General features: G+C 36.4%; 1 pseudogene; it reads left to right on the top strand.

Annotated features, from left to right (window-relative positions):
* Positions 1–26,316, top strand: part of LOC143640268 (contactin-3-like) — a 76,497-nt pseudogene that overhangs the window by 22,927 nt on the left and 27,254 nt on the right.

The raw sequence follows: 26,316 nt of genomic DNA, 5'->3' as shown, positions 1-26,316 counted from the left end.
CTTTTAAAATCTAAAATCCTGGGGAAAAGTCTATATATTAAGGTAGAATATATAAAAAATTCTGTTTCTAAAAAATGAAGAGCTGATTTTCTGACCTTTTACATTTAAGTGCCAGACAAATAAATACCTTTAATTTTAGTGTGAAGATATGGTTAGGCACTGAATTTTTCACAGTATTTATTAATTGACTTAGTTGGAAAAATCATAGTACTTTCAAGTTTGACTTAAATTTATGTTTTTCTAATTTAGATAATTGGAAATTCTTATACCTCAGTATATTTATTATTTATTTATTACTTCCCCCTGGTTTTAATCACTCTGTGTCTTCTTATTTATGTTATTACTTGTATCATGTCTCTTTCCAAAGCATTTGAGACCGTTTGTGAAAGTACACACAGACCAAACATTGAGAGGAAAATTTGGAGAGAAATATATTCCAGATTTCTAATTGACTTAAATGTGAGTTACATTAGGGTAGCAAAAATCCTTACCAGGGAATATTTATTGCTTATAGCAGAGCATGTTTCATACCACAGGTTTAGAAATGTGCTACAGAATGAATGTGTGAGGTTCATTTATAGAATATGTGCCACCAGTTGTACTCCTTAGTGGAGGTCCACAATTTGGACCCAGAACTTTGTGCCAACAAATGAATGGAGAAAAATACTGCTTATTAATAAACAGTATCCATAGAATGCAATAAAACCATTTGATGAGGAGATATACAACTCTCAATAGACCAAGAAATGCATACATGTGAATCCCAATCTAATGGATACTCATGAGAACCAAGAAAGGCAAAACATCCTTAAAACAAAATTGAACCAATTAATTTTCTTCTCCCAGTCCAGAGAGAACTATCAGTTTTAAAAAAACATTCTAGGGACTGGGGACATATCTTTGTGGCAGAGCATTTGCCTAGCTTATGCAAGCTACTGGGTTCAATCACTAATGCTGCAAGAGAAAAGGCAGCTGGGGGGGAAGACTCAAGCCTCTGGAAGAGTATATGAGTCATGTTTCTTTTAGCTACTTTTGTGTGATTTTTTTTAATGTGCATATTTTTAATAAGTTCAAGTGTATGTTCAGCATCAAGAATTTGGAGATCATAGGAAGTTCTGCTGTGAAGATATAAAGTCAAATGCTTAAAAGTCAATTAGGTTAGTATTGAAGTTTCTATCCTCTTACTAAGATTGTGGTGACTCCCCAGGACCTGTGACTGAATAGGCTGTTAGTGCTTCTCTGCATGGAAGAGGATCCAGAAAGTTCAGATTGTAATTTTTGAGATTTCTCTGGGAAAACAGATTGGAACCAACTCCATAGGGTGGACAGATGTATGAGTCTAGACCTGTGTATTTGAGTTATGCAACATTAGCACTCTATTTTTGGGCAAGATGATTTATAAGGAACAAATTCTCAAATGTGCAACAGTCATCATAGGAAAAAAGTCTCTCTGTAAGGCACTTCTAGAAAGGCTAACACTGGAGGATCTAAGACAAAAATTCCAAACATACTTCTGAATCATTGGGTGAGTTGAATTGCCAGCAAAAGGTCCCAACCTGATGCCTGGAGAATTGTAGAAGATCTTCTCCATCCTCACTTGTATCAGAACTCTTGTCATGTGTGCATTTGTTCTACAGAGAGTGACCTCAAGAATCTTCAAGTGCTAAAACAAGTTTTATACCCTAGAATGGTTAGTAATGCTGAATGAATTTTCAAATGATGACTTGAATATTGATGAATATCTATAAAGGAGGATAACCTTGGAATTAGAGCATTGGGGCACAACTGTTCTGTCTTGCAAGAACTGAACAATAAGATAGGTGCTTGTTGGTTGCCCTTAATTTATAATTAAGCCTTGTCCTTCCTACATAGAAGATTGTTTCAGTACCATTTATTTTTGTTGAGAAAATAAATGTTTATGGAAAAAACAGTGTGTGCAAAATACCAATTCTTGGTAGCATGCTTCCTTTAGAAATTTATGAACTCTTTCAAAGAATTGACTGAAGGATTTTAAACAGAATGATTAGACAAGTTACAGAGCCTGACTTTGACACATAGTTTGAAGATGGATAGTCCAATGACCATAGTGCAGAATACTGCTTCTCAGAGTGTGGTCCCCACTTCAACTCCACCAGATACACTGGGGAATTATTAGAAAAGCAAATCCTTGGGTCATCTCCAGCCTAATCTGACAGTAGACCCAACAACTGCTAATTTAACAAATTCTCCAGGTAACTGGTGCCTAGTAAAGTAACTCACCAGACTTCCCTCAGCTAGGATAAGACAGGCTTCCATGATTTATAGCCCTACTAAGACTTCCCAAAGGAAGATCAGTGTTGCTTCCCCCCCAAAAAAATCAATTTGGGTCCACAAAAATAATTCAGCATCCTCTATAACCTTTGAGTTGATGAAATTCCTCCTATGCACATACCATAAGTCTTTTGCACTTCAGTGTTATTGTTGGAATTGACTTCCTTTCTAGGGTTTCTACTCTCTAAGGAGGAGGACACTCATTAGAGTATCATCTGGGTCTTTCTCCAACTTCTTCGTAGGGAATTGTCTGGCTCCTGAATTTCTGTGGAAGATCCTAGCATAATGGGTCTCCTCCCTATTCTCTATTTGGTATCTGCCAGTTGGGTGGGGGTGCATGTCCTGCTGTTCTGTTTATTACACAGTTGGGCCTACCTGTAAGGGTAGCACCACTGGTTTTTCACAAGTGCCAATGACGTCCAGTCTACCACATTCTGAGAGGAGGTGTCAGGAGCCCATGGTTGCTCACTGAAGCAGTTTGCATCACTTTATCTGTAATATAAGCAATAAAGTGGATGGTTTTGGTTTTCATTGATTTGAATCAGGGATCAGAGAAGAAGAGAGCCCAGGGTGGGGACCTCTGAGTCTTAATTATTATACTCTTTGAAGTTTTCTTTCAATATATAAGCCATCAAACCATCATTTATCTTATTTGTCTGGGATTTTTATTTGTTTGTATTATCATTTAATATTTGAGTATTTGTGATATTTTTGGATATTCTTTTGTTTACAGATGCAAATATTTCAAATGAATTATTGCCTGGGCCTCATGAATGAATTAAGTGCACAGTTGAATATAATCATTTAGACTGGAAATCCTCTTTAAAGGTCCTTTTTTTCCCTACTGATTTGAGTCCTCTAGAGAGAAAATTTTTGTCACTTTCATATAAATTCATTTAGCTCCAGATATATTTGACCTGATAATATACATTTAGAAAGACTGAATTGAAGTGAAGCAAATGACCTTTTATTGTTAGTTCCATCCTTATGAATATGAAGGCATGTCTGTTGGTCTCAATTCAGTGTTTCCCCAGCTGCAGAGTGAAGCCAATCTCAATCTACTCTAGGACTTCAGGTGCCTGCTCCATGGAACATGTGTGTCCGGCAAAACCACAGAGCCACTTCTGATTTCACTGCTACCTTCCTCAAAGATATGATCATTAATAGTTGACTCATTCCCCTTCCGCTTCTCTTTTCCTAGTAGATTGTCTGACTAATGATCACTAAACAAACACTGTTGGGTTTATAAGATGAAAGACCATAAAGAATGAAAGTCTAGTATTATTTTTCTAAACACTGTCTGCAGGTGATCTTTGAACTGCAGGGGGGACAGTGCTTCTGCCAAACTTGTAGGTGTGAGAGTAGCTGTAGGTGAGAAGATACCCTGTCTTTTTCTCTGGTGTTTATTTTGTCTCCGTTTCATCAATACATAGTTCCTTTCCTTGACTGTCATTATCTAGCATATGCATGGTGAGTGCTTTTCTCTTGGAACTAATTGTATGCAAACAGCCCTTAGAATACATGCTCAGAAGGCACTACCCAAAATAGCATTGTCAATTTTCTGTACAGCAGTAATCAGTTCGACTTTATGCGGTCTCATCTCTGCTGAGGTGCACTTCCTGAGTAAAGGAGGAGTGGCAGTGTGTTTGTTAAATCCAAGTTGAATAAGTTGCCATCATATTCAGAACACAGGCAAAGGGAAAGCAGTATCTTCAACACCCTGCTTTATATATGGAGCACTCCACACTTTCCATGTTCTGGAACACACTGTTATTACGGATGCTTAAATGCCATCCTAAAGCACAGGTCAGCGTTGCCTAGACAACATTATACTTTCTGAGCAAACAGTGTTTTTTAAAAGTCATAAATTCAATGCCATCACTGAATTATAGCATGGATCATTAGAGCAGCTCAGAGTAATTACGTTGACTTATCCCAAACCATCTGCAGACTGCATAAAGTTAAGGGAAATAATTAACCTCTTGCTACAACAGAAAAGGCCAATAAAAATTACACATAAAGGTATATTATGAAACTGATCAAGAAGTTAAAATGCCACAGTGATTTAAATTGCCCATTACTCAAAGCAAACTGGAATACCATGTTTCTGAATGTTAATCTCAGAAATCTTTATTTAACCTTCTGTGCCAAGACTAGAGTCTCTCATTGTTATCTATATTTTCAGCTCTGTTTGCAGAAAAACCTGTTCCCAGAAAGCTTAGAGAGCAATTTCATTTATAGTGAAGTGGTATAAAATTTTCACTTCAAATCTCTGTAGGGAAGCTTGGCTTATTGAAGGTTTTCTGTTGAGAAACAATTACTTCATCCATTTACTGAATATTGTTTATTTTTATGTTGTGCAAAATGCCCTGTGGGCCTTTTAGAACTTACTGGAAGAACCAATTTAGGAAGAAAATAACCAATTAGCTCAATTTTTATGATACACACAGAGTTTACATTCTTTGAGAGTCATTATGTGTGTTTTCAAGTCCTCCAGTGATTCCTAAGATGTTAGTCCTGGCCTGTGAAGTTGTGCCTCATGTCAACATGGCCATGAAGACAGATTTACCCAATTTTAACTTGAGTTAATACGATGAAGGACTTCTTGTTCTCCAAATATTCCAAATAATTTCTTATTTTTAGTGGAAATTTACTAATTCATAACATGAAGAGATAACTGGAATTACCTATCTTACTTTTGTGATATGAAGATCAGAAGCTATAAATGAAAGCTCAACATCTGATCAGTCAACAGGAGGCATTTTTTTTTGTCTTTGTTTGAAAGCTTACTAATTCATCGAGTTTCCAGTTCTGTCCCCTTCCTGTCATTCAAACCAGATGAGTTTGCCTCTGCCATTTAAATGTCTTCCTAACCTTCTGATATCATTGGCCAGCTTCCTTTCTTTACATAGTTAAAGTCTCCAGAAAATCTTCATTTTCTTTTCATGGGTGACATTTGGAGAGCAGTGTTTTGGATCAAGTGATATTCTCTTTGTGTGTCATGGCCCCCAGATTTTACTGATGGGATCAGCAACTAGAATGTGCTGGGAGCAGTGTCCTTGATTACAGTTTCTCTTTCTTCCAAGGAGTTTCTCGATCAGATATCCCATCACTCTCTTTTCCTCAATTAGTTTCTCAATTTATCCTTTACCTCTCCCTCTATGTTGGCCTTTTCTTTAATAGTAATAGTAATTAGGAATTTTATCTTTGCTTTAGGTAAGTGATTTCTAGGTTTTCAGATTGAGGATATAGTCTTCTTCCTACAGTCAATGAGGTACTAGAGAGGAAAGTCTCAGCAAGGATTGGGCAGGTGGAGGGAGAGAGGCATGATTTATACTTAAGTTTACTCCCCACGGTTCTCAAAATTCCTGATCTATACTTTCATATCTTAAATTTTCATACATCTTTCTACTCTGCAGGGAATTCAGTTATTATTGCATACTAATTAAGAAAAGTCTTTGCTCTCTGGGAGACTAAGATATAAAGATATTTTTTGTAAAGTTCTTTGATTACCTTTTTGAGACAAAAATGGGCTTTTATTTTATACTAAACAAATAGTCACAGTTCATGAAGGAAATCAAATACAATGTGCTTTTCTATTGATTCCTAGAAAAATTCTTGGAATTTTTAAAATTTTTTAATGAAATTTCCCCAATTTGAAATACAATATTCTTGTTCCTTGATTTTCTTAGTAGGCCAAATATCCCAAACTTTTGTTTTTAACCTACCTTGATATAGTTAAGAAAAATAACACATGACTAGCAAACATTCATGGATAGCTCTCCTCAGGATCCAGGATCATGAACAGCTCCTGTGTACTGGTGCTAATTTTCCCTGGACCTCTTTACTTGAGAAAAGGTAGGAGGATGCAAATGAAAGTAAATCACCAGGCTATTAAAAAACCATACAAAATCAATGCTGCCTATATTATTTGATACATAAACTCTACTCACAGTGACTTTTTTGTGACTCTGTAGTTATAAAGATGTTACACATCTAAAAATCTTGCAACAAATAAGATAATATTTAAAGCCTGAGTTGATATCCTCCATTCTATTCTAATATCCTTGTCATCTTACCTAGCTCTTCTATGGGTGGCCCAAAAAGTGGAAACATGTATTAACCATTCTGACACTGGGGCTCCAAAGCTTTTAAGAAGTTTGCCATCCATTTGCATAAATGCAACACTCATGCATTAAGAATATGAATCACAAAAGATAAAAGCCCTTCTCAGTTGTCAGTAGATAGTATAGATATAATGATTTTAGGAATTCAAAGAGAGAGAATATGATCATGAGTAGACAACTTGGGCAACAAAGGTACAAGGATCAGACGGATAAGAGATGATAATCCTATCTTGTTCTTTCTTGGTGCAAGTGACTCCCCTTCTAAGAGGACTTCTGAAACCCCCTACCTTGGAAGCTCACATAAAGTAATTCTCCTTCACCCTCTCTCTCTCCTTCAGAATACTTCTCAAATCTCTGAAATTTTCACGTTTACTTAGTGGCTTAATGTCTGCGATTCTAGTAGACTGTTATTTCCACAAAGATGGAGACTTTTTATCTATAGGTAAAAAACCCCAGCGACTTCCCGAGTGCCTGTTGCATATAAGACACTTATAATATTTCCTTGATCAATTAGTAAGATGCTAAAGCTTTAAGTATTTCAAATGGATGCTCAAAAACTTAAAAGTAATATTAATCAAAGTTTTCAGAATCTTTACAATAGCTCATAGGTGACCACACAATTTTTATTTTTTACAAAACTTGAATTTTTATTAAGTCAACTGTGACTTTCCTAGTTCATAATGAAAGACAAGCAGGTTTCTTGGTTTCCATATATTTTTTTCAAATTTAAGGGAAATGATGACATGTCTGCTTTTTATTTTCTGAAAACTTACAAGGTTACCCCATGAGTAATCTACAACAATATATATTTTTGGAAAACATTTCACACTTATTTGATAAAGGCATTTACAAATTAGGTGCAATGTTAAGTAATGCTGTTTAGTAGTGCTGCATAAAAACATCATGCAAAGTTCAATTTGGTAGAGCATCTTTTCTTATTCAACTCTGTGTATCTATGCATGTTTTCTTTTCATTTTCTTTATTCCTAAAAGGCCATGGCTTAGTTTATCAGACCTTAACAGTATTAGCATAAGATAATAAATTCTGAAAAAAAATTGCTATTTATTTTTTGAAAAAAAAAGTTACTATTACACATTTATTGATCAAATGTACTTTTCCTTTAGATTTTCTTTTTTAAAAGATGGAGGACTCAAAATAGACAATGTGACAAAGGCTGACTCAGGAACCTATACCTGCACAGCAGAAAACCAGTTTGGGAAAGCCAATGGGACAACACACTTGGTAGTCACAGGTGCGTGTGTTTCGTCAAGATGGGTTTATCAGAGATGCGTTTCATGACATATATTATTATTATGGTTAAAGAAACTGGGCATGTGTTTTCCACAAAATGTGGTACATTGTGAAGGTAAAAAATGTGTTTGCGCTTGTGTTTCTAACAAGTGATGGTCAAGAACATGACACTGTATACTTCTATAGCACAGCACAGTGGACATGGTGGGGTACTTGGCTACTACTGTGCTGGGATGATGGGAAAATGGCATATGCTGATAATCTTTTATTTTATGTTCTCCTATTGGGTCAGATCTTCTAAGTGTGTTCTCTTTTTCATTAAAATTGGTCTTTTCTGGAGATGTTCAAGCTCATCAAATAACTGTTGATATCGATAAGATTTAAGTTTTGGGTTAATTTTGTTCATTTATCCATTCAGGGGAAAAAAAAAACGAGCACCTATTATGTACCCATTGTTTGAGCTGGATCAGTGAAAACATTGAAACAGAATCTTTAGTCATTCTTTTTACATTCTGCCCAAGATAGAGAAATGAAAATTAGGAAGAAGAAATAAGGAGATCATTAGAAGGAAGTATATTGCAAACAATTGAGAAAGTAAAGAGACTATATGAAGAAATATGAGTTAGAGTATGAATCAAGATAAGTGAGATGGAAATTTTGGTACAAAGACTCCAGGGAGATAAAGGAGTTTACCAGGAGATTTCTAGGGTGCAGTTATGTGGACCAATTGTAGATCTTGCTAAGACTTCAGTTTTCACTTGAATTGAAAAGTGGAACTACTGCAAGGTTTTCAGCAGAGAAATAAGATGATGTGAAAGGGTGACTCTAGCTGTTTTTCAAAGTCTCAGGAGCCCATGACTGTTAACCAACAGGAAGTGATGATGATCCAAGTGAGATTGGCAGCTGAGGAGCTAATGGAATGGGATAAGATTCTGCATATATTCTGAAGGATAAGGTGTTTACAAATTGGATTTGAGGTCTCAGAAAGGAGTCAGGAGGGACTGCAGGGTGTGTGGTAAACAAATAAAAAAATGGCAGAAGAGCTGAGATTGCTCAGGCTGTGGGTTTCAAAGCTTTGGGGTGAAAGAAGAGCATGAGCATAGTTTGGATGTTTAGAATATCATTAGGATCTTTCCCTGTAAAGCAGATCAGAGATTTGCCAAAATCTTAGTGGATTAAAATAGCCTGGCTTCACTTTTCATGCATACTGCAAGTCCTCAGAGTCAGCTTTGCTTCCTCATTCAGGAACAAAGACCCCCAGTGTCTCCACCATCTGGGACAGTGCACGTCACCACAGAACAGGAAGGAGACACATCACATTACCTATTAGTTCCTGCAGAATTCTGCCTGTCGCTGCTACATGTAACTCTTACATACATTTCATCAGCCAAAGCATTGTACTCTGCTCTGCCTTAATTCAAAAGAGTTAAGAATTTAATCCTACAATGTACTTTATGGGAACTAATGGTGACTAACACCTAAGTGGAGACAGTGAGTAGGTGGTTGGATAGATGACCTTGGACTTGTGTAAATCAAAGATGAAGAGATACCTTTCACAGTTGTTGGCATATAGATGAGGACTTGAAGCCAAGACACCATCTTAGATCACCCTAAAAAGAATTTTAAAAAGGACTGAGCTTGACACATTCATTGTACATTAAGAAATATAGTAGCAGAAGTGAGACCTTAAAGAGAGATAGAGAAAAGGAATGACCAGGACAGTAAATAATACTTCAGGAGCATGATGTCCCAAAAACCAGTTGAGGAAAGAGTACGAGGGAGAACCAGTGATCAAGTGTGACAGAGCTTAGAGGCTCAAAGAATGAGACCAAGACTTTATCATTGGGTCTCATAGCAGGGGACCTTGATGAGAACAGGTTAGTCAGGGAGACCTATGCCCAACTACTGGGTTAAAGAGGCTATTTAATCAAGAAAGTACAGACCACATATGCAAGTGACTTTTGAAGACATTTTCTGCCACATGGTGTAACATCAAGGGGAATGGCACTGGGAAAATTGGAGCAAGGAAATTTAATTCAGAAAAGATAGAAGGTTCATGGTAAGGGCAGGCAGAATGTGCCACAGACATTTCCACTAGGGAAAAAAATGACATCAGTTAACATTTTAGCAGAGTGCCCTCCCATTGCGCTTATTCTAAGCATCTCTAAGCTTATTCTGAGCTTTTCATATCCACGTACACATCAAAGGTTTGAGTCTATTTGAATTTTGATGTTAATGTGTTTTTTGGTCATTGAAAGTTGGTGAAAACACAGTAGTTTCTGTTTCTCCCACTATATTTCACAAAACCATAAAACTAAGTTGAAATGGATTTTTCAGTCTTATTATAACTCTTGCTTACTGGTGACTTTCATCTTAAACTTTTGTAATCTGTTGACTCAGATATGCTAATTATTTTAAAAAAATTTGGTGGATCCCATGAAATGTATTATAGGACTGCATTAAAACATCTATTTTAACCATGGAGGCTTTTCATTGCATAGATGTGTGTGTATACCTAAGCATATAAAAGCTCACACACTATAGGGTGGATGAAGAATTTGCCTGTACAAATTGCTTTCATCACAACAGAAATGCTAAAGTTTTACTTATGAATTATCTCCCTAATAGAACCAACTAGGATAACGCTGGCGCCATCTAACATGGACGTTTCTGTGGGTGAAAGCGTCATTTTGCCCTGCCAGGCACAACACGATCCGCTGTTAGACATTATGTTCACTTGGTATTTCAAAGAGGCCCTCACGGATTTTAAGAAAGATGGATCTCACTTTGAGAAAGTCGGTGGGGTAAGTCATGATATTTTTGTCATCCTTTTTCCTATTGCTCAAGTCTGTAACACCTGGCCTTTAAAAAAAAAACAAAACATCAGGCCCATAGTTGATGCTCTAGAAATGCATATTAAATGAGTGAATCTGGTGTCTCAATTCTGTTTTGATCTAATTTTGTTTGTGTAATTACCAGAAATTGAGCACATTTACTTTAACCTGTAATTTTAATTAAAACTGATGCATGTCGCACTTATACTAAATGCTATTCTTCATGAGAGGTTGTGGTTAGTATCCCAGGACATGGAAATTACTCTCACACAGGTGTTTACTTTGAACAGGTCATATTATGATGAACTGGGGGTAAGTTACATTTGATAAGTATTTTATCTGAATGCCTCACCCCAGTGTTCCTGGTAGCTGTTCTGGACAACAGCATAAGACTCTTCATTGTACAGGTGTACAAATTGAGGACTTGAAAAGTACAAAAACTTTGTTAGAGTCCCTTATCTGGTTACTGGTGGAACTTCAAGCCCAAATCTGTGGGTCTTCTTCAGGGTTCCATTCCATTTTGCCTCCTCACTGGTGAGGGTTCCATGTTAAAAATAAATAAATGAATAAAAGTCACAGATCTCAAGGAAAAATTGACACTTGGATAATGGCTCAGTGTTGGTGAGCCTCCAAGGCTGACCATCGACTGGTTGCATGTGTGTAACTTTAGGATAGCAGGGCCAGCCAACCTGCCATCTTAGTGCCTTGACTCGGAAACTTCCTACTGTATGGAGATGTCAAGCCTGGGTTTGTCCTTATGCATTTACCGTGTAGGCATCCCCTGAAGCAGAAAGCCATATCAGGGTCAATTCAAATACATTCATGTGGCAACACCTCATTAAATATATGTATATGCCTATACAGGTATATTAACGTATCAGGATCTTACACAGTTTTAACGATGATGCTAGGAATTTGAGGGTGTCCTCTCTCATATGTTTTAAACTCCTAATGCCCAATGCCTCATAATATGACCCTTATTTGGAAATAAGAGATTATTGCAAAAATAATTTAGTAAAATCAATCTGAGGTCTTCCTGAGTAACTGGTGTCCTTATAAAAAGAAGGCTCTGTAGACAGAGGCACAGAGAGATGCAGACACACAGGGGAAAGAAGGTCATAAGAACATGGAGGAGTCAGAAGTGTAGTTATTCTGCACAGACCCAGAAGTACCTGGGGCACCAGAAGCCAGAACAGGCAAGGAAGAAATCAGAATTACAGGTTCTGGAGGGAGCAGGGCCATACCAGCACCCACATTTCAGACCTCTGGCTGCCACGACCATGAGACGACATAATCTGTTGCTTTAAGCCATCCACTTTGGGGTTTTGCTAAGGCAATTCCTGGATATCAGTATTAAAAAGAGAAAATTTTTAAAAGAAAATGGAAAACTGAGATATTAGACATCTACCTAGAATTATGTACAATTGCAGTACCATTTTTGTTTTCTTTTTCTTTTTTTTTCTTTATTTGGTTTTATAAGTATTAGTTTTCTAATTGTTCTCACTGAATCAAAGCTTTGGACAACATTCTTAATTGGTATAGTCCCTTAGCCTTTCTTTTACTATAAGTTTAAGTGCCTCCCACTTTTAAAAATTGTGACTGTTTTTTTTTATCACAACAGGAAAAGGCTTGTGCCAATATTTTCAGCTGACTTGCTGCTCCATAGAGTCTTTTGCAATTTCTCCTTCTTGTATGGAAGGTGTGGGAGGGGTAAAAAGTTCACATGTCACTCCCCTGAGGGTCCTTTACTCAGGGTGGGAAAGGCTTCTTCTCTAGCCCAGCTGTTCTCCTAACTTAATTCTTAAATCAAGAATTCAGTTTGAGGGGCCAAGGGTGTGGCTCAGTGGTGGAGCCCTTGCCTGGCATATGTGAGGCCCTGGGTTTGATCCTCAGCACTGCAAAAAAATAAATAAATAAAATAAAGGTATTGTGTCCATCAATAGCTAATTCTTTTTAAAAAATTCAGTTTGAAATATTAATTAATTTTGCCATATAATGTAGATGATTATGCTTTAGATTTATCAGCTGGATTCTAAGCTGTTGGTAATATTCCAACCAATATGGCACTCTCTGTCTTATTTAATGCTGAATAAATGTGTATTGCAAGACTGAATATCCCAAGCAGTTTGTCTGTAACATGCACCCCACAGCCACAAAGAGAGGCTCAAAGGCTGAACTCGATAGTTGCTCTCTAGAAGAGGAACTTGTAGTTAAGAACATTGGGGTTGATAATGTAATTTAACTCTCCTGATTTACATGGCACTGATGGGCTTTGCAGAGAGCATAAAATCATCTCTGTGAAGAGTCAAGCATCCGAAATGTGGAATTTCATAAATTAGTGCCATTGCTTGCCAATTCTGTTCCTTCTATAACATGCTAGTTCATGGCCTATGAATTTTTTTATAGACTTGTGCCATTAGTAACTTAATATTCTCCCATCAGTATAAAACAGTAAGCCATGCAAGATGACATTGCCCTTAAGCACAAGCAATTAAGTAAATCTGTTTTCCATTGCATGAGAAGGGAATTATATAACAGCTCTCACCCTCTGATTCTGTATTCATTGCAGCGTGCACATTAATCCCTAGATAGTCTGCTTGCCTTTATTTCCCAGTATGTTCATAGATATATTTCTTGTTTTCCAAAATAGTAAAATGTGATCAAAGAAGCTGTTGAGTGAAGAAGTTACCCAGACAGGTGGATAGTAAGAGCCAAGTTTTTGAAATGGAGGAGTGGTTTAGGTTATAGAAAATCCCCCACTTTGAACCAATTCAGTCAGTTGTCTTTGGGACTATACTAGGTATTCATTACTTATTCATTTTTGGAAGCACATATCTTTTAGGGAAAATAATTCATAAATTCATAAAGCTCCAATAATTTAGACCAGATATATTAGTTAGGCTTGTGCTTTGTGCCAAAGGAGTTTGACAATACTGGTCACAGGTTTCTGCAAGGTCAGAATTATATATTCAGAAAAGCTTATTAAACCAAGTATCTGTAGAAAATTGGCACAAAGGAGAAGTCTATGTCCAAAGAAGTGCTTCAGACTGTGCCCATGGGACATGCTGAAGTCCTTTAATTAAATAAGCAGCCAAAGGCTTCCACTTAAGGGGGACTGTGTGCTAAGCGTGTCTTTAAAGGTGTGGTGTGGCTGATTCAAGAAGTGGCATTCGTGTTCAGAGGCACCAGAGTTCTAGAGCACTGTTGACTACTCAAAGATGCCTGTGGGTGAGCGGATCTCCTGAGTCTATGTTCCTTATTATCTGATCTCTCTTCACATTAGTGTTTGCATTTGCCTTGCTCTCTCCTTTCTGAGATCCGGTACACACTGGTCTCTGGAATGTAACTTTCTCTCCTGTTTGTCAATATCTACATATGTCCCTATAGCATTCTCTATGCAGAGAATGTATATATTAGCACATGTGCAGTTGGCCTGCCATTTGCAAAGTGGAATAAGAGACTCAGGTCAAGCAATACGGATTTGGTGATATCCTATATTTAACCAGCCATTGTATGCACTCAGTCTGCAGGGGGTGGGGGGAGAAAAAGAGATTCTGTTATTTACACCTATGTAACATCTTTCTTTTCCTACTTTAAATACAGCTTATTTTCCACAAGTAGGAAAAGGGAAATAATTGTCCAAAGTTTAAGAGAAATAGAAGAGCATCATTGGCTGGTATCTAAACACCTGGGACCTGGCAATTGAAGTCTGAATTCAGGGATATTCAAAGGTATTTTTGATGTGCTTAATCAGCTAAATTCTAGGTATAAGATTCTTTTTGTGATAGGAGCTCACTGTGGGATAAAAGCATTCAAACCCAAACACACGAGGAGTTCACTGTGTATGCTCTGAGAATCCTTGGATTGTGTAGGTGCTTTAGCAATGAAGAATGTCAGAATCCATGCTGTGTGCTTTTCCCAACACTTGTGGGATTGGTTCTGTGATGAATTAAAATGTGTGTGGAAAGAAGTCACTTGAAGTAGTAAGAATTTTAGCAGTGACAATCCGCCATTCACTTAACTGGCTCACTTCAATTTGATTGATTTCCATAGGCAACACAGTCTCACTCCAGTTATAGCAGCTACCCGCAAGCTTGATGCTTGAAGTATTTCCTAGCTCTCAGTTGTAGAGAGGAATATCTTTGAAGATGATAAATGGTGTGTGATAATACAATGTGGTCACTTTGGCTTGAAATGTTTGTGTGCAAGAGCTTAAATTTTAAAACCAGCCATTCTTTACTATACAAAACCAGGTAAAAGATCACTTATAGATTTTTAAATATGCATCTGTGGCACTTTTGTGTCACTTTGAGTTTTTCAATATATCCCTTAGTCATACTGTAAGTTTTATATCTTGTCCAAGTTAAAGGTGTTAGCTGATCTAGAAAGATCGTTAAGAAAATGTTCCCAGTAATCAGCCCACAAAATTGGATTTACCAGAGATGCTGTTATTATTCATGTTACAGACACTTCCACAAAGCACATTACCTCCCATACTGCTTCTCAGGGTGAAGATCAGGGTTCCCCAATTCCAGGCAGAAACAGCAAATGTAAAAACACTTCCCTATCTCAGCATTTTCTCAACCACATATGCAGAGACTCAGTCCCTGCTTTGAGTTGTTTTCCCAGGACTATGTTTCTCATGTATGGTATTTATTAACATGAATGGTCCATATCCACCCCCAGTGGAAACCCTGTAAAACAAATTTGAATTTACAACAAGATAAGCAAGAGACAAACCAAGCACTGTGTAATGTATTATACTAAGACCCATAAAAACAGCAGAGTTACAATAAAAATCAGACTATCAAGAAAAAACTGTAAATGAAGAGATGAGCAAATATTTATCAGGCAAATGCAACAAAAGAGAGAAACGAATGCTAATTTCAAACAAAGAATAATGCATGGCAAACCTAAAGGGCAGAAAGAGAATAAATGTATTTTGAAAATATTTTTCCATACCATGAAGTTATAATAATCAGAAACCACAATGCCATAAATAATATACCATTAAAGTAGATAAGATCAAAGGGAAGAAATAATGAGAGACAATACTCTTGTGTACATTTTGAGAGCTTTTCTTTCAAACACCAGAAGATCAATTGGCCCAATGTTAAAAAAGGACAATTTGATGCTACCATTAATTGAAGCAACAGATACACATGAACAATTTTTCCTTCCAAAGGACAATGTACATTCATTTTCATTTTTTTACACCTTTGTAAAATTTAAGTAACAGAAATTAAGAAACAAATGCATGGAAAGGAGATGGAATTGATATGATCTCAAAAAGCACAAGATAACATCTTGGAAAATCAAAGAAAAATAGTAAAGTTAGGTGTGAGAAAGAGAATATAACAGACAAGAAAGAAACATTAGATCAGAGGATTTTCTGTTTTAAGTTTCATATGTGACAATCCAAATAGTTGGAGAATTTCTGGGAAAATATAAATTATCAAAATATAAATGTTTATTAAAAATTAAAATTATAATCTCCAAATTGCATTCCAGAGTAGCTGCACCAGTTTGCAATCCCACCAGCAGTGTATAAGTGTACATTTTCCCCCACATCCTCACTAACACTTACTGTTCTTTGTGTTCTTAACAGCTGCCATTTTGACTGGAGTGAGATGAAACCTTAGAGTAGTTTTGATTTGTATTTCTCTAATTGTTAGAGATGATGAGCATTTTTTTTCATATATTTGTTGATTGATTGTATGTCATCTTCTGAGAGTTGTATGTTTGGGTCCTTGGCCCATTCATTGATTGAATGATTTCGGGGTGTTTAGCTTTTTGAGTTCTTTATATACCCTAGAGATTAGTGCTCTGTCTGATGTGCAAGGGGTAAAGATTTGCTCCCAAGATGTAGGCTCTCTATTCACTTCACAAATTGTTTGTTTTGCTGAGAAGAAACTTTTTAGTTTGAATCCATCCCATTTATAAAAACTGGTAATGGAACCACCATTTGACCCAGTTATCCCTCTCCTCAGTCTATACCCAAAAGATTTAGAAACAGCATACTACAGGGACACAGCCACATCAATGTTTATAGCAACATGATTCACAATAGCTAAACTGTGGAACCAACTTATATGCCCTTCAGTAGACGAATGGATTTTAAAAAATGTGGCATATATACACTATGGAATATTACTCAGCAATAAAAGAGAATAAAATCATGGCATTTGCAGGTAAATGGATGGACTTAGAGAAGATAATGCTAAGTTAGCTAATCCCCCAAAAATAAATGCTTAATGTTCTCTCTGATATAAAGAGACTGATTCATGGTGGGATAGGGAGGGGTAGCAGAGGAGGAATAGATGAACTCTAGATAGGGCAGAGGGATGAGAGGGGAAGGGAGGAGGCATGGGGTTAAAAATGATGGTGGAATGAGATGGACATCATTATCCAAAGTGCATTTATGAAGATGTGAATTGGTGTGAATATACTTTGTATACAGCCAGAGATATGAACAATTGTGCTCTATATGTGTAATATGAATTGTAATGCATTCCGCTGTCATATGTAAATAAAAAAATTAAAAATTAAAATTACATATTCACTAGAGCTAGATAATTTTACTGATTCTTTTTTTAACTTTTAAAGAAACAGACAAATGTTTATATTGTGTACTTTTTGACAACATAAAAAAGTTAAAGTTAATTTTTTTTCCATGGACTTTGTAAGGCTAGCATATTCTTGAGAACATATCCTGGGAAGATAGTAAATAAATCAGTAAATGTAAAAAATTCCATGAATATATTATGAAAACCTAAGTGAAATTTTACCGGTTCAGAAAAACATTATATTAAAGGAACAGGGCCTTCATAAGCTACTAGTTGTCCCAGGAAATATACATATGTCTATATTGATATATCTCATAAAATAGTTCATGATTTTCTTATCAGATATTCAGTAAAATTAATAACAATTACTGAGCTTTAAGTTCATGTTAAAATAGGTATAAGAAGATTCTTTTCTCTCTATTTCAAAATTATCTTTAAAGGAAAATAGTAGAAATACTTTTACTTAACTCAGCAATAAAACAGGGATTTTTACAATGTCATGAATAAAGTCATTTAGAGATGTCTACATGAATTTAATAAGGTGTAAACATAAATAAAAGGTAGCCTTTGAAATAAGGAAACAAAATTACAATTATTTGAGGACATAATGATATTAGTATCATACCCAATAGTATCAACTATAACATTTAAAAAACTAATCAAAATTCAGTTATCTACCATGTTCAGTACAAAGTAACTATGCAAAATGTAATAGTTTATTTATTTATGTATCAACAGCAACCCATTAGAAAGCATAATAGGGAGGATAAAAACTTCCCTCAAAAGAGAAATAATATGACTGTTAATCATTTACACAAGAAGTTGATGAGGCCTAAATAAACTACAATACTTTCTTAATACAAGTAAATGATTAATGAGAAACAGGAAAGGAAGCATTAAAATTTCAAGATTCTTAGATAAAACAAAACAGGTATATATTGTCAGATTTCAATTTTTCTCTGATTTCTCTGTGGTTTTAAATCTGATCTCAGGTTAAGTAAATGAACCAATCTTATTTCAATTTAAATTATTCTGAGGATTTTTAGAATAAGAAATGAGGATAAAATAGTTAATAGTATTTGAAAGAAGGCTATTGACCCTTGTAGATAGTTCTGGGGTTCTGGAGGTGTCTACTCTGGGAGAGAATTGCTGGGCCAGATTAGAGTTACATGCGAATAGACTCCTTGTTAAAGACCAAAGTGGAGAGCCAGCTTTTGGAAGCTATTTCATTCTCATATATGCTATTGATCATCAATTCTGTTGGCTCAGATTTCTCATCTGTGAAACTGAGGAGATAGTACTGTTTTATTCAGAGGTATATAAAAGGTTCTAAGAACAGTGCAGGTTAGCTCCTATTGTTAGGATGGTAGGACTGCTTTGAATTGTTCTCCAGAAAAGCTTCTGCAATTCCTGCTCCCATGAGTGGTGGCTCCCCAGTGTTCTTTTCTGCACAGGGGTTTTTCCTTGATTTTTCTTTTTAAAGTTTTACTAGACAGATGATTGAAAAACAATACCTTATCGCCAACTTCTCATTTCTCAGAGATCAAAAATCTCCCTAGTTGCTTTTTAGTGATTTGGATACTAGGGGAGTATTTAGCATTATAACTGAGTCCTCCAAATGCTACAGTTAATACTACCTCTAAAGAAATGCAAGATTGCTCTTTCAGCCAGAAGAAAGAAAAAAATAGCTTTTTCTCCCCAAAGAGAGAGATTCACATATGTACTCTCATGTACACTCACACACACACACACACACACACACACACATACACACACACAAAATTGCCTGATTGTATAGGTAGCTGATTTTTAAAAATCTAGAAATAGAGAATTACTTTCAAAAGTTACAAAAGCAAAATACCTATTGCATTAAAACAACCTTAGCTACACAGAAATTTATTTTGTTGGGTTTTTTGGGGGGAGGATAAATTTTTTTGGTATGTTTTTGTTTTTCCTAAAGACCAAGTAATGAATTTTACATTTGCGTAGATCAGATTTCCATCTCATCTGTTTCAGATATCCATTGGACAGCTTTCTTTTCAGAGCACAGCAGGAAATCTTTTATTTACACACCAATTCCAATATGTACTGATCATTTCCTGGCTCACAAAATTGCCTGTTCATCCCTCTAACCCCTGGCAACTACATCATGCAGTTGGAATCATGTACTATCTAGTCTTTTCAGATTGGCATCCTTCACTTAATTACAGGCATTTAAGATTCCTCCATGCCTTGTCCTTCATGGCTTGCCAGCTCATTTCTTCTTAGTGCAAAATAATTTCCCATTCTCCAGGTGTACCCCAGTTATTTATCCACTCATCTGCTGAAGAATATCTTCATTGCTTCTGAGTTTTGGCAAATCTGAATAAAGCAGCTATAAACATCTATGTGTGGGGTTTTTTAAAGATTTATTTTTGTTCTTTAATGTTTGGTAGTGATGCAAAACAGTTGGGTTCATTTGCCATATTCATAAATGTATATAACATAGTTTTCTCCATCTCCATCCCCTGTACTCTTCCTTTACCTTGCAAGGACATAAGTTTTCAATTTATTTGGGTAAATACCAAGGAGTGCAAATGCTGGATCCTATGATAAGAATAGGTTTATAAGGAATAGGTAAAATGCCTTCCGAATGGCTGTTCCATTTTGCATTCCCATTATCAGTGATTGGGTATTCCTGCTACTGCATGCCTTCTCCTGTATTTGGTGTTAATTTTCTGAATTGTAGTGATATTTTGCTGATGTTTCAATTCACAATTCCCTAATGAGGAATGGATATTGCACATATGCTCATATATTTGCTTGCTATTTGCATATATTTAGTGGAATGTCTGTTTAGGTCTTTTGTCCACTTTTTAATTGCATTATTCATTTTCTTATTGTTGAGTTTTCAGGGTTCTTTGTACATTTTCTATAGAGGTCCTTCATTAGAAGTGTCTTTGGTGAGACCTTTTTCCCATTCTGTGACTTGCCTTCTCATTTTTTGACATCATGCAGAGAGTAGAAGTTTTTTTCATTTTAATGAAGCCTAGCTTGTCGGTTACTTCTTTCATGGATTGGCCTTGTGGTATTGTGTCTATAAAACCTTTACCATACCCAGGGTCATCTAGGTTTCTCCCCTGTATGACAGTCTAGGACTTTTATAATAAGATTTTCATTTTACATTTAAGAGTGCAGCTCTTGTTGATTTCATTTTTGTGCAGAGTACAGAGTCTGTGTCTGGATTCACTGTTTTCATGTGAACATCCAGTTTTTCTAGGACCATATTGTGAAGAGGCTGTCATTTGCTCCTTTGTCAAATATGAGTTGACTGAATTTGTGGGTTATTTCTGGGCTCTCTCATCTGTTGCACCAATTTGTCTGTCCTTTTCACCATGACCATCCTTTCTTGATTTCTGTAGCCTTAATATTAGTATTGAATTTAGGTGTTCCCATGTTCCAGCTTTGTTTCTCTTCAGTATTGACTGGGGTGTTCTGGGTTTTTGTCTTGACATAGGAATTTTAGAACCAGGATTTCAACTATCCACAAATGTGTATATTTTTCAAGTCTTCCTATCCATGAACATAGAATCTCTCTTAGCTTATTAGGTTCTTTTGTTTCTTCCATCAGACTTGCAGTTTCCCACCTAGATTTTGCACATATTTTGTTAGATTTTAACATAAGTATTTCAGTATTTTGGATGCTGGTGTAAATGGTAGTATGTTTTCATTTCAAATCCCATTTGTACATTGCTGGTATTTGGGAAAACAACTGGACTTTGAATATCAACCTTACCTCCTATGTTACTTGTTAGTTCTGATTTCCTTTTGATTCTTTCAGATCTCATACAGAGATGATCACATAAACAAATTTGCATTTTCTACTTCTCTGTCTGTATATTTTTTAATTTCCATTTCTTCTTTTACTTTATTAGTTAGGGCTTTCAATATGATGTTGAAAAAGAGCCAGTCTTGCTTTGTTCCTGGTCTCAGAACTTGGAGTTTTTTGTCATAAAGCATTTTAAGTTGTGGGTTGTTTGTGGATATTCTTTATCAAGGTGTAGAGATTCTCCTGTATCCCTAATTTATTGATGATTATAATCATGAATAGGTGCCAGATTTTTGTCAAACGCTTTTTCTGTTTACATCTGTTGTTTTCCTCTTCATTTCACTACTGGATGGATTACCCATAAATAGATTTTTAAATGTTAAACCAGTCTTGTGTATTTGACACAAAGTCCACTTGGTTATGGTGTACAATCTTTAAATTCATTGTTTAATTCTATTTGCTGATACTAAGGGATTTTGTATCTAAGTTCATAAAGAATATTGGTGTTATGCAGTTTTATTTTAATATGTTTGCCTGGTTGTTATTAGGGTAATTCTGACCTCCTAGAATGTGTTAGGAAGTATGTCTTCTTCCTGGATCTTTTGGAAGAGATTGCAGAGAATTGCTACACTTTCTTAATTAAATGTTTGTTAAAATTTGTCAATGAACCTATTTGCACCTGACATTTTCAGTTTGGTAAGATTGTTAATTATTGATTTGATTTTGTAAATAGATGTAGACCTATTCAGATTGTATGTTTATTCCTGGGTAAATTTTGGCAGGTCACGTTTTTCAAAGAATTGGTCTATTTCATCTAAAGTATCAAATTGATAGACAAGAATTGTTTGTAATATTATTTTATTATCCTTTTATGTCCATGATGTTTTTAGTGATGGCCTCTCTTTCATACATGATAGTAATAATTTGTGTATTTCCTCTTTTCTTTTTTTTTCATAGTTAGGCTGACTAGAGGCTTATTGATTTTATTGATCTTTTCCAAGAACCAACTTTTGGTTTTGTTGATTTCTCCACTGACTTCCTGTTTTCAATTTCACTGGTTTTTACTCTTATGTTTGTTTCTTTTATTCTGCTTGCTTTGGATTTAATTTGCTCTTCATTTTCTAGTTTTCTAAGGTGGAAGCTTACATTATTGATCGTAGATCTTTCTTCTTTTCTGACATACGCAGTCAGTGCTATCAATTTCCCTCAAAGCAAGGTACTCACTACATCCCACAAATTTTGATAAGTTCTATTTTCTTTTGCATTTAGTTCAGAATATTTTTTAATAATTTCTCTTGAGTTTTTTTTTTTACATTAACCCATTTGTTGAGTAGAAGTGTGTAATTTTATCTACAAGAATTGGGGGATCTTTCCATTATTGCTTTCTAGTTTAATTACATTATAGTCTGAAAGCAAATGTTATCTGTTTTCTATGCTCTTAACATTAGTGGGGTATGTTTGAAGACCCAGATATGATCTTTCCTGGTGACTATTACATTTGAACTGGAGTAGAAGGTATTATCTGCTGTTGATGGGTGAGGTAGCATCTAGATGCCATTATATCCATTCAATTGGTACTGCTTTGTAGTTCAACCACGTTCTTCTGAACTTCTGCCTGCTGGATCCTGTCCATATTTATCTCTTTTGCCCAAATGTTCTCTCAGTTTTTGCTACATATTTTTTGTTAGGCACACATACATTGGGGGTTACTGTATCTGCTTACACTCTGGGCCCTTTATCATTAAGTAGTGGTCCATGTCAGCACTGATAACATTCCCTGGGATTTCTCTTCTGCTCTGACTGAATTTACTGTAGTGACTATTTTATTCTTTCATCACCATTAACACAACATATATTTCATGATTTCCTTTTCATTTCTATGTATCTTTATATTGAAGGTATATTTCCTAGTAGATAATATACAGTTGGGTCTAGATTTTAGCTACTCTGAAAATCTCTGTCTTCTAATGAATGCATTTAGACTATGCTGTTCAAAGTCCTTACTCACATAGCTGAATTAATATCTACCATACTTCTCACTATTTTGTTAGTTGTTGTTCTTCTTTTTTTTTTAGTTTTCTAGACATTATAAGAATTTCATGGTCTTAATTGAGCATTCTTTAGGATTCCACTTTCCTTATTTCTTAACATGTTGCTAAAGGGACAAATATTTGTTTTCTCCTCTGAAATTTTTGTGTTGAAACCTCTAACTCCTACAGTGGTGGTCTGGCAGGTGAGGAGGTGGTGAGATTATGGGAACAGAGCCCTCCTGAGTGAGATGAGGTTAATACCCAAGAGACACCCCTGGTTTCTTCTACCACTGGAGGATATAGAGAGGCACCATCAAAGAATCTGAAAAAAAGTGCTCTCCAGACACCCTGACCTTGAATTTCATAGTCTTCAGATCTTCAGAAATAAACCCAGCAGACTAGGACCCATAACAACATATCAATTATGCTGCATCTTTTTTCTAAGTGGTAGATCTAAAGTTTGCAATGTACAGACATAACTAATCCAAGTCCATTTCCAGAGTGCTTTGAGATCATTTTCAAGTTCATTTCATAGGTAGTGCTTATAAAAAAGGTACCTCATAATAAAATCTAATAACACAAGTACCATATGATTAAAAAAAAAACTAGTATTTCCCTTTCTTTTTCTGTGTCATTGCCATTCATTTTACTTACACAGGAGCACATATAAGCACCACTGTGTGTGTGTGTGCGCGCACACACACACACACACACACACATAGACACACCAAATCTAATACATGGTCTCTGTCAGTTTGTGCAAAGTATTATTTGTAAATAAATTAATAAGAAGAAGAAAATAAGGGTTTGTATTGCCTCCACTGACCCCTTCTCTGGCACTCTTCCTGTCTTTTTGTACATTGAGAATTCTGACTGATATACATTTCTCCTTCCCTGTCAAGAACTTCTAGCCTTTGTTGCAAGGCCAGTCTCCTGAAGCCCTATTCTCCAATTTCTTTTCAGGGGTAGGGGGTACCAGGAATTGAACCCAGGGACACTCAACCATTGAGCCACATCCCTATTTTGTATTTTATTTAGAGACAGGGTATCACTGAGTCCCTTAGTGCCTCACTGAGTTGCTGAGGTTGGCTTTGAATTCTCAATCCTCCTGCCTCAGCTTCCTGAGCCACTGGGATTGCAGGCGTGCGCCACCATGCCCAGGTCTCCTTTTTTTTTTCTGTCCCAAGAGTCTTTGGTCCTTCATTTCTGAAGAATAATTTCACTAGCTGCAGGAGTCCTTCTGAAGAGCAGTGCTTCTCTCTCAGTGCTTTAGGTAACGAGCTCTTCTCCATTTGTGGTTTCTAACATTGGGATGGGATATGCCCAGTCATACTTTGGTGTGTTTGGGTTTTTGCATTTGTCCTGCTTGGGGCTGGCCTTTACAAAGCATCTGCGATTTGGTGTCTGAAATTTATTTGAGGAAATTCTCATATCAAACACGTATTTTTTTTTCTGTTCCTTCACACATTTTTCTCCTTCTGCTGTTTCCATCCCACATACTCTGCACCTGTGGTAATTGTGCCACAGTCTTTGGAAATGGTTCTGTTTCCTTTCAGTCCATTTGTGATTTTAAACTCCTATTGTCATGTCCTCGGACTTAGAGGTTTTTGCTCAGCTTGGTTTCTCCTTTAATGAGCCCATTAAAAGGTTTCTCCACTTCTGTTACAGTGTTTTAGTCTCTGGAGATTCTTTTTTTACATAATATTTATATTAGTGCTTTATAGTTGCACATAATATTGGGGACTATTTCCACATAAACATTCATGTATGGAATATAATTGGCTCCATTTCAGTGCCCAGGGCTTACTCTGCCCCTCTGTTCCTGCCTCCCCATTTCCCTTGCTACACTCTACAGGTCCTTCTAGTTATTTATTTATGTTTTATAATTGGTGCTTTATAGATATACATAGAAGTAGAAATCACTGTGTTGTATTTGTACATGCACACATCATTATTTGGTCAGTTTCATTCCACATTTCCTCCCTTCCTATCCCTCCTCCTTCTTCCCCCTAAATCTCCTTCCTCTACTCTGCTGATCTTCCCTCTGCTTTTATGAGATCCACCTTCATCTTTTTTTCCCCCTTTATTTTGCTCTTGCTTCCACACCTACAGAAAAGTATTCAAACTTTGACTTTCTGAATCTGGTTTATTTCACTTAGCATCATGTTTCTATTTTCATCCATTTACCAGGAAATGCCATAATTTCATTCTTCTTCAAGGCTAAATACAACTTCATTGTGTGTGTGTGTGTGTGTGTGTGTGTGTGTGTGTGTGTGTATATATATATATATATATATATATATATATATATATATATATATATATTATATTTTCTTGACCCATTAATCTGGCTGATTCAATAACTCGGCTACTGTGAATTGTGCCACTGTGAACTTTGAAATGGCAGTATCACTGCAGTGTCTGGTTTGAGATCTTTTGGATAAACACCAAGGAGTGGGGCAGCTGGGTCACACAGTGGTTTCATTCCTCGGCAGTTGGGCCACATGGTGGTCCATTTCTAGTCTTTGGAGGAATCTCCATACTACTTTGCAAAGCGATGGCACTAACTTGCCGTCCCGCCAACAATCTGAGTGTGCTTTTCCCCTCATCCTCGCCAGCTCTTGTTATTGTCTGTGTTCTCAATGATCTCATCTGGCATCTTTTTCTTTCTAATTTTTTCCAGACATCTCCATTGGTTTGCTTGCAGCATTCCTGTGTTCACCTGTGGTTATTTTTTCCCCACTGGAGCACTTAGTATTTATCATGTTTTTCAATTCCTAGTCTGATCATACCATCACTCCTACCCTGATTGTTTTGCCTGTTCAAACCTTATTTTGTTGTTTGGTTGGATTTTTGCCTTTTTATGTGCCTGTAACTTTGGTGAAAGGCACATATGATGTACTAGGAAATGGCAATGAGATCAATAGGCCTTGAATAAGAGACCGATGGACGAGGTATATGGGAGGGAGGGCTCCATCTTTTAAGTGAGCCCGCACCCCTAGACTCTAAACTTCTCTTGTTCTTTTCCATTTCCCCCCACCCTCTTAACATGGGACAGGATGGCTGGAGGAGGTGGAGTTTGATATTTCCTCCCCCTAGTAGGTTAGGCTCTGATCATACCAAGCTGGCTACTTGCTCCTGAAGGCAGACCTTTTAAGGGAGAGTAAAACAATCTGGGATGTTCCTTTCCCCTGCTTCTGCCAGAACTGTGTGGAATTTTTCTCCAGTATTTTCTACAAGGACTTAGTAGACTTGGAAGTAACGCTGAGGTTGTGGGGACCCCTCTATGACTGGGTCCCCAGAGCTATCCCCTCAGCCTGTCCTGCAGGTTGTCAGTAACAGCCAGGTTTCCTACTCCAGCAGAGGTTTCCAGGGAGCCTTCTACATGTG

The sequence above is a fragment of the Callospermophilus lateralis genome, unplaced genomic scaffold (genome assembly GCF_048772815.1).
Source record: "Callospermophilus lateralis isolate mCalLat2 unplaced genomic scaffold, mCalLat2.hap1 Scaffold_1583, whole genome shotgun sequence".
NCBI lineage: Eukaryota > Metazoa > Chordata > Mammalia > Rodentia > Sciuridae > Callospermophilus > Callospermophilus lateralis.
This window is presented reverse-complemented; position numbering and strand designations above follow the sequence as displayed.